Source organism: Arachis stenosperma, chromosome 8, assembly GCF_014773155.1.
Source record: "Arachis stenosperma cultivar V10309 chromosome 8, arast.V10309.gnm1.PFL2, whole genome shotgun sequence".
Lineage (NCBI taxonomy): Eukaryota > Viridiplantae > Streptophyta > Magnoliopsida > Fabales > Fabaceae > Arachis > Arachis stenosperma.
Window position 1 is genome coordinate 46,376,283 of NC_080384.1, and position 7,572 is coordinate 46,383,854.

The window sequence follows — 7,572 nt, forward strand, 5'->3', positions numbered from 1 at the left end:
AAACAGCCGATCTGGCCGATAAAAGACCGGTTTGGCATCCGTAGCCTGCCAGTTAGGATAAAACGACGTCGTTTTTTAGTTTGTAGGGAAAAAGGGAAAGGTATCCACTCCTGAACCAACCCCCTCTTCCCTTAGCCCTTCACCGCTGCCGCTTCTTCCTTTCCCATGTCGTTTTCATCTTCAATGGCATGTTTTTCATTCCTCTTCCCCAGGTATCTCGCCACGTCGTTCTCTTTTTCGCTGCCTTCTCAGCACGGAACCCTGGTTAGTGGCCCTGCTTTCAATTCTTCGCCTCCGCTTCTTCCTTTTACTTTCTGAATGCTCCATCTTCTTCCTCATTTGAAGTTCTGAAATTGTTGTTCAATTTTGTTCCAATTTCTTGTTATGTTTTGTTCGGCTAATTTCTTCTTTGCAAATGCAAAAGTGATTTTGTTCGTAACACCACGTTCAAAAACAATAATTTCTAGCTCCTCGATTGCACTAACCTGCTTCTAGCCACTATCTTCAGCATTTATTTTTTCCCTACTTTATCCTTTATACATGTTATTGCATTATTTATAGAATTCTTATTGTTTTTCTCTAAATGCACTCTTTATTTATTATTTAATATTTATATTTTTATTAATTTTTTTATTTGACATTATACATTTCTATACTTATAATCTTTGTGTATTATTTTATTATCTTTTTATAATAAAATTTATTGATCCTATTTGGTAAAACAAATTAAACAGAAATAATTAATCATAAATAATAATTATAGTTACGTATTATAATGTACTTAAAAAGAGTACTAGAAGTCTTAAAAATATATTTCATAAAAAAACAAAAGCGAAAACTATAAAAAAGAAAATTAAACATGTATAAAAAATAACATCATAACTTAACGCCATGTCTTTTTACGTAATTATCTAGCAAAACTGATTTAACTAAATTATCCAAATAATATTTATTTCGTCAAAATCAATTTTAGTAAAAAATTGCCAAACATAAATCATATTAACCGAAACTTACTTCTACCATAACTTAATTCTATAAAATCACTTTTATTCAAATTTCAGTTTGACTAACTACACCTCAAGCACACACTAAGAGCTTGTTTGAGTGAGCTTTCAATAAATGATTTTTTCCAATTTATCTTTTCTTCTTATCTATCAATTATGTTTGGGTATAACAATATAAAAGTACTTTTCTGTTTATTTATTACATGAAAAACATTTTTTTCTGAAGAAAAAAGATCTTTTAAAAAAAAAATGTTATTTACAGCTTCTCAAAAGAGATTTTTTTAATTTTTTTATACTTTTATTTTTACTATTAGAAATTTACCAAAACGCTAATTTAGTCCTAGGCGCATTTTTTTTCCTCTTCATTAATTTTGTTCCCGTGCATTTGGGTCATACACCCTTTTTTTTTTGGGTCAACGGTCATAATACACAGCCTTGCTACATGGAGGCGTCATGTTACACCGTTCCCCAAACATTCACATGCGGCTCCCCTTGGACACATGTCAGCACGAGATAATTGCAGGAGGAATATCTGTACGCTCACCTCTGTACCCTATAAATTCCCACAAACAATTGAAGCGATACCTTTATTAAAATATGTCGAGAATTTAATTTGTCCACCTGGCAAATCATGTCAAAATCCTGACCACTTTACAAGGACGTTAAGAGTTGAGTTCCTCAAGAAAGAGTATAGATTTACAAATTGATCTCTATGTGTAAAGAGAAAACAACCATGAAGATCGATTCTGCGACTTGCTTGAAGTAGGACCTCTTTGAGTCCGACGTCTAGTAGGAACTGTTCATATCTTAGCCAAACATAACTTAGAACCATGGGCCTTAAAGATTGGATCATCTTAAGAAAGCCCAATAATTGCTGAATAACTCCATGACCCATGTTCAACCCAACTTGCATGGGTGAGCAACATCTTGGCAACCATTATTTCAAATACTATCCACAGCTCAACCACTACCTCAATGTGGGATAACTTCCCAAATAACATTAGATTTCTTGTTGGATTTAGCGTCGCACATTAGCATCGAATTTATCGATGGATTTGGCAATAAATTTGTCAATTCAAATTATTACTAGTAGATTTATATTTTCGACAATAAATTCACTAGTAATAGTTGGAGGGGAAACAAAAAAAATAGGTGTGAAATTTAGCGTCAGATTTATCGGCAGATTTCCAATAGAATGTAGCGTTCTGGTGACTTATAATACGTTACCATCAGATTTATCCGGTAATCTTGCCCTATATACAAAATTCACGCACTCCCCCTCATTTTTGAAACACACTCTATCTATCTAACCTCCTTCTCTCTCTCTCTCTCTCTCTCTCTCTCTCTCTCTCTCTCTCTCTCTCTCTCTCTCTCTCTCTCTCTCTCTCTCTCTCTCTCTCTCTCTCTCTCTCTCTCTCTCTCTCTCTCTCCCCCTCCAAACCATCTTTGGTAGCTCCTCTGCAAGCACCGACCACCAGTAACAGCCTCCAGACCGCGTGGACTGGGTTGGAACTCCTTGCGTCGCGTGGTTTGCTATGTTGCTTCTGCTTTTTTCACTGCCACTTTTTTCGTTGCCGTAGTTGCTTGTTGGAGTTGTCTCCTTCCTCCCTCCAGGTTAGTTGTCCTCTTCCCTCTTCCTATTCTTTTCTATTTTCCATTTGCATTTATATATAAAAAAAAAACTCTGAATGCAAACCTACATGTTGGTGACTGCATCGTCCGTGCTGCCACCACCATGCTAGAAAAGTCCTTTATGCCACCGCTGTCTCTAGATAACTCACTGATTAGTTTAGAGTAGTTAAACTCTAAGGTTTTGCTAAGGATTTGGCTTTAACTTCGAGATTTACATAGACTTTGACACTAAATTTATTAAAGAAATGTGGTAGTTGAGCATTATATTGAGTTTTATTATGATAAATTTAGTTTGATTATAATTATTAATATTGCAAAAGTTTGAAAAAATGGCATCTTCAGATATTAATAAATCATGATATATATTTTTTATTTGAATTTGGGGAATTAGGAAAGGCTACTTGTAAAATCTAAATCTCCAAGGACTTTGCTTCTTTAATTTGATAAGGGAGATTTGAGTTTTGGATATATTATTGTATTTTCTAATTTGATATTATATTTATAAGATTTGGTAAAATTAATTGTTTTAATTGATGTTATGCATTGAAGACTTGTGGAATAAGAGGTTCATTGGATTTATGGGAACCGTAAAGATGAATATGCCTATATTTTAGGGGAGGTTTTGTCAAAAAAATTTCAAAATTGTCGGTGAAATTAATTAGTAAAAGCGTTACTAAATTTAAGTGTTTTCTTCTTAAGAATCTTAATGATGTAATATCGATGATGAGGGCGACTTGCTTGAGGTATTATGATCCTTAGGACTTAAAATATAGGTTGTTGACCTATTGAAGATAAAGTAATTTAAAGAGTTTATGTACTTAATTAAAGGGGCACTAATTTGACAATTAGTTTATACTCATACTTAGAATAAAGCTTAAATGTATGATTTAGGTTCGAAATATCTTTATTGATTTGAAAAGAATGGATTTCATATGGTTTAAAGTGTGGTTTGAGTCTTAAGATACACCTAAGCATTATTTGGGTCAATTTGAGAAAATTCAGAAGAGAATGATATATTTAGTTATCTAACAGCATAGTATGAGATTAAATTTGAGTTGTCTTTGAAGGGTATGTAAACCTGATTGCAAATTCAAGAATAAATGAGTAAGGAATGTGATTTTTAGCATTATATGGACCACAAATATCATTATTGAAAGTAAATGGGTCAAAGTATGATTTTAAAAAGAAAAGGTGCCAATATGTGATTATAGAAAGTATGTGATTTGAATTGTGATGTGATTGTTTAATTATATATTGATATAATTACATTGTTTTAGGTAGACATGACGATAGGTAGAGGTGTCCTAAATTGGCCTTGTGGTCAGGGTAGAGGAATGGTGACTACTGGCACCTTTGTGACTTCTCACTCATTGCCCTCTACCTCGGTTTCCCTTAGGACGTCATAGGCACTAGGTACACAACCATTCATCATGGTTCCTAACCCTAATTACGTAGGTCTTACTACGCCACCACCGCCTACGGGAGGTCGTCATGTTGCTTCACCAAGACTCCTCCACTCATTCAGTAGCCCACTATTTTGACAACGCCACCTTCAGTAACAGATACCACAACGTTGGAATCCTCTCTTGGATCCCAACCATATGCTCCAGCACAGTTGCCGATCGTTATGATGACAATTTGGCCTGATAGTTTGACCACATGAGTTCTATTTTAATTGGTTGTAAATGCAATTTAATTTGAAGCTCTTATACAAAATTGTATTAGCTAATCTTAAGTTTTTCATTGATAGGTTTGTCCCGGATAATAATGCATGTACATAGGAGTGTACTAATGTCATTAAGATGATATACGACCATCCATGACAAGCTACAATAAGATCTCTGCTGAGACCAAAGAGCGATAGTTTCATAAGTGGGAGGTAAAATCTCTACACATTCAAACTTTAGTTAGTTTATATCTTTTATTTTATTTAATTATGTATTTAATTTCGATTAACTAGTGCTAAATATTTTATTATGCAGGAGAAATTTATATAGGAGAAGATTCATGATGCCATGATAACAAAGATCTTTAACCATCGTATGGATAGGTGGCTTCAACAGATGCTTAAGGATATATGTGCGAGGCATGACCACCTTACTTAGTGGCTTTGCCCGGATGTTAAGAAGAGCCTCTACGTCTATTGGAAAACTAATGAGGGGTTCAGGTGTTGCTGAGCCACAAACAGGGCCAATAGGGAATCGACCAGGTCATCCAAGTATATTGGTAGGTCAGCGACTTTCCTAAAGACAAATGCCTGGTTGGTAAGTAACTTGTTTTAGTGTGTTAAATTCGTTTTTTTCTTTGACATATAATGTAATTATCACTTGATTTAACTTATTGCTTCAATATGTGCAGTCTAATTCGTTGGATCATGAGGCAGATGGCAGAGACCTTCGGGTATACTCGCACCTTGAAGGAGAATAAGGAGAGATTTGCTGATCAGCAGTCTCAGGATTATTATGTGAATATACGTCGTGGTTTAAATAATAACATATATTCGTTTCCAATTAATTGTCGTCCTAATCACTTTTGCATATATCGTGATATGTAGGAATCTTATACACAGAGGTTGGAGGTCTTGACCTGGCAATCTTAATAGAGTGGGGAGGATGGCAACACCTTTACAACTTTCGTTATCAATCCTGATGCGGTGTGGTGTGAGATCGCATTTAAGCTGTACAAGAATCGTGTCTACGGGTTGAAGACATTTTTTGCCGGCAACCTTTGCACCTTAACCTTGAGAGCTTCATCCACCTCATGCACTAGCCTTGTCGATCCCGAGGTCATCGATTTGTGGGAGTCGGTTTACAGCCTCACCCAGAGAGCCTTTAAGACCAAGCTCAGCATCTGCATTTGTTTAAGGAAAGGTATAATGAGATTCTTGCATGCACAAAAGCGAGGGATACTCGTGATGCAGAGACAGAGTCCTTGAAGGTGGAGCTCAGGCGGGAGTTGGAGTAGATTCAGTGGATGCGACAATAGATGGCGATGTACTATGAGCATATGTGCGCTAGTGGCAGCACCGCTAGTGGAGGGGGCTCTTCTTCCTCTGCACAGGAGTCAGGATAGGCACCGACACCACCACCTAGACCGCCGCCTCAACAAGACCAGGAAAATGACGATGATGATGACGATCAAGACCCATAGTCGTTAGGGTTTTGTTTTGATTTGTTTGAGAGAATTTTATTTCTTCGCATTTTGATTCTGTATACTTAATTCACATTACATATAGATCACTATTTTCAGATGAATTACTAGATTTTTACTAATTGGGATTTGACTATTAGTTGTTGACTATCGGATTCTATCACGTTCAGAAAAAAATAAAAAAAATTAAAGCTACCAGGATTAACGTCGGCTAAATTCGATGATAACATTTATTTAATTAAATATTAAAAAATTAAAGAATAAAGCTACCTTCGGATTTTATATGGTAACCTGGTACGAAATCATAACGAGTGGTGCCAAATTTACTATCGAACGTTATCTGACGGTAACCATCAAGAGATTTTTCATCACATTTATAGTTACATCCGCTGCTAATTCCACCACAAATTACCGTCAAATGAGTAAATCCGATGGTAAGTAGTTATCGGCAAGGAATTTATCGTTGGATTATATTCAACATAAAATCCGACGGTAATATATTTATTATCGGATTTTTCTCGTTATTCCGTCGATAAATCCGATAGTATTAAGCAAATTTTTTGCAGTATCAAATGTTATGCTCAATTTTATAAATATGTCATATTTCGGGTGTGGTGTATCTGAGATACATGTATATATAGAGTTAAACTCCCCTTTGGTCCTTGATATTTGTGAATTTCATTGATTTAGTCCTCAAAATCGCAATTGCTCTAATTTAGTCTCCTAATTTCATAAAAGTGCACTACGTTAGTCTCATATCCATTTTCCATCACTAGAACAGTAACATGGTGAGTGACGTGGCTTACTCCTTTGTTATAGGGCCTGATTAGCAAAATTGATGTTGAGAAAATTGCCCTGACGCTATGCTTTAGTTAGGTGCTCTGCTAGGATTTTGTGAGAGAAATCCTAATTGTATGTGATCACATTGTGAGCGTGGTAGGAGCATCATGGTAGCCACTACTGCTGATAGAAAACGAGACAAGATAGCCTTGGAGGGTGAAGAGGATCGGGTGGTGCAATTGGAAGATGAGGATGTGAGTGAAGAAATAGAGAAGTGCCCATTAATATTATTGCGGTTCTTAAGAAAATTATAACATCAAATTTTATATTTTACCTTCATCAAATATTGCTAGAAACATAATTCGGTATCCTAATCAGGTCTCTATAACAAAGAAATAAAGAGTAAATATGAAGAAGGAACAAACGCCAGCCTTATAGAGTGATATAATTTTGGACATATACACACACTATACCCAACTATTGTTGGGAATGGATCCTGAGTGCAGCTTGATGAAAGACCTACAAATTCTCCATCTGTGCCAAGCCTCCGCTGCACTTATGGAGTGATCTAAATGGCATGAAGTATTCATGACAAAAAAAATGGCGTATTTAAGAATTCATTTTAAATTGGTCTTCTTGTAGGCTACTAACTCAAATTATAATAGTTACGTAACAAATTACGGTATTAATTATTTTGTTAATTTTTATAATTTTACAAAATTTATAATTAAGTTTTTATTTTTTTTTTCAATTGAATTTTTATACTATTTTTTATTTTTAGTTTTTTTTTTATCAAAAGCATTAAAATTAAAGAAATATTTTTTTAAAAAAATATATGATTAAGGCTTGGTTTAGTAAAATTTTTTAAAGAGGTGTTTGTGCTTTTTAAAAGTTTAAGTTTTCCATTTTGTGTTTGGTAAATAAAAAAAATTATGTACTTATACTTGCAGTTTTTAAAAGATTGAAATACTTTTGAAAGTACCTAAAATAGAACTTTTTAAAGTTG

At 34.7% G+C, this 7,572-nt stretch overlaps 1 long non-coding RNA gene across 2 annotated transcripts; it reads left to right on the forward strand.

Annotated features, from left to right (window-relative positions):
* Nucleotides 1–2,388: 2,388 nt before the first annotated feature.
* On the forward strand, nt 2,389–5,905 carry LOC130946544 (uncharacterized). Of its 2 annotated transcripts, XR_009072295.1 has the most exons (5): nt 2,389–2,618; nt 4,387–4,515; nt 4,619–4,900; nt 4,995–5,100; nt 5,191–5,905. It is a non-coding gene; the product is annotated as an uncharacterized LOC130946544 (long non-coding RNA). The 2 variants fall into 2 exon arrangements; XR_009072294.1 differs by having other exon boundaries at nt 4,995–5,905.
* Nucleotides 5,906–7,572: the final 1,667 nt, after the last annotated feature.